Source organism: Penaeus monodon, chromosome 2 (genome assembly GCF_015228065.2).
Source record: "Penaeus monodon isolate SGIC_2016 chromosome 2, NSTDA_Pmon_1, whole genome shotgun sequence".
In the NCBI taxonomy this organism is placed as follows: domain Eukaryota; kingdom Metazoa; phylum Arthropoda; class Malacostraca; order Decapoda; family Penaeidae; genus Penaeus; species Penaeus monodon.
In genome coordinates, this window is record NC_051387.1 from 35,712,853 (window position 1) to 35,715,352 (window position 2,500).

General features: G+C 34.1%; 1 protein-coding gene across 1 annotated transcript in view; it reads right to left on the reverse strand.

Annotated features, from left to right (window-relative positions):
• The window catches only part of LOC119582663, a 12,820-nt gene extending 10,909 nt beyond the window's left edge, over positions 1–1,911 (reverse strand). Inside the window, exon 1 of the mRNA XM_037931067.1 lies at positions 1,725–1,911. The gene's annotated coding sequence lies outside the window, so the exon portion shown is untranslated. The remainder of the gene's footprint in view (positions 1–1,724) is intronic.
• Positions 1,912–2,500: the final 589 nt, after the last annotated feature.

Consider the following 2,500-nt stretch of genomic DNA (forward strand, 5'->3'; position numbering starts at 1 on the left):
ACTGTGTGTGCGTGCGTGGGTAAACAAATGTATCTGTATACTTGCTTATATATAATGCTATAAACTTTGTTGAAACCTGAATATCTACACGTTTCCGTATGAACTGATGTTTATAGATGAAGATACACGCAAATGCAGTTACAGTGCACCCTTTTCTATTTGTTAGCAATATCAGATAATAAAAAAATATGACTCCTCTAGTAAATGTAACTCAATTATACATTCAATCATTTGATTTCAATAGTATTTAAAACAACAATAAACACAAAAATATAAGAAGAACAGCACTGGCAATTATAATAATTACAATGCCCACACCTATAATAATCAATACTAACAAAAAATAAAACCAGTGCCCGTATTAATAATAAAAGTCGCAAAATAATGACATTGACAATGACAGTAATATCACATCAGAGAGAGAGAGAGAGAGAGAGAGAGAGAGAGAGAGAGAGAGAGAGAGAGAGAGAGAGAGAGAGAGAGAGAGAGAGAGAGAGAGAGAAAATGAGAGAGAGAATGAGAGAGAGAAGAGAGAGAGAGAGAGAGAGAGAGAGAGAGAGAGAGAGAGAGAGAGAGAGAATCCCTCTACGTTCTACGGATTTTCGTGGTATTAAAATATTCTGAACAGAGACGACTTGCAGTTCTTACAACGGAAATGATTATTGCAAGAAACTTTTATTGTAAGACTGCTTTTAATGACTCCTGTGTTTGTTATACATACATACATACACACACACACGCGTCTATATATTCATATATATATATATATATATATATATATATATATATATATATATATATATAATACACACACACACACACACACACACACACACACACACACACACACACACACACACACACACACACACATATATATATATATATATATATATATATATATATATATATATATATATATATATATATGCATGCACGTACGTATAGAAATACGCACACACATGTGTATATATATACCTATATATCTATCTATCTATATGTATGTATATATGTCTATATCTGTGATGTATATATATATATATATATATATATATATATATATATATATATATATATATATATCACACATGTGTTTGTGTGTGTATGTGTAAACGATAACTACTTTCTGTTGATCCTTTCGTTAATCTCTCCGTACAGTATTCCAAGTGACATATTGCCGTTGTAGTCTCGGCGACACCCCGAGCCCGGCGGGGACCAGCGAAAACCGTTACTGTCTCTACAAGTTAATGAAATTCTTCTTAGTGTTAACCCTGTTGAGGAGCTTTGTCTTTTGCTTGATAGCTACAGCCAGTCTTGGAAGCACAACTGTTTAGTTTTAAGACATATTTATTTAATTATAGTTAAAGAAAATGGTTTAGTTAGAAACTACAAATCTATTTAATTTAAATATTCAAAAGATTGTGAAGTTATTATATTCTGTTAGTCATAGGAAAGATACAAGCAAATCCTCCGGGTATCCTTCACACCAACACCCTTAGGCGAGACACGCATAACTCACGTGTTTTTGTGGATTTCCTGACAAATAGGAGAATAATTTCGAAATTGTCTGAATGTCTCTTAGTATTTTTATTGCATTTTGAACGATACAATACTTAACACCCATTCAGAACATTTCCTACATGGAAGTTCATTTTAACGAAGTTTATTTACAGACGAAAACATAAAGGCACCAAAAATACCATTGAACTTGACAAATGACATACCTGTCTTCGAGATTAAGTGATGGGTGCAATCGGTGTTATCACGAGGCCCAGTTTATGGTGCAAATATAGCCGATACCATACAAATCACCGACACACCATTCGCAACGCACTAAAGAGAACGAGAGTGGAGCACTTAGCGAAGCCACCTCACCGTTACGCCGCTGCCAGACGACTGTGGATGGCAGACACTCAACCTCTCTTCGTTCCGCTTCCCACTCACGGTAGGCAGGTTTACAAACATTCTTGTGGATAGTTCCTAGGATATATCGACTTTCAAAGAAAGAAAATATCAATAGCCATAATCCCAAGTATTAGCTCGAACATGCCTAAGGAGAAGGGGAACTAACATTACAGGAATGCGCCAAACAAATGGGAGAGCAGTGACCCCTCCTTCACCTCGCAGAATACGTGAAAAGGCTTCACCACCTGAATTGTATGGTCCCTGTCGTTTTGTGTTCATTACATCTATAGGTGCGTATATATAAATATTCAGTAAATATCTAATATATATATATATATATATATATATATATATATATATATATATATATATGTATATATATTATATGTGTGTGTGTGTGTGTGTGTGTGTGTGTGTGTGTGTGTGTGTGTGTGTGTGTGTGTGTGTGTGTGGTGTGTATACATACATATATACATATATACCAGAAAGATAGTTGTGATTCTTGTCTTTTTACATTTCTGTAAATACATACAATTTTCAAACATGCTAATGAAGGTATATGTACTAGCTATCATTTAAATATTATTAAATAGAC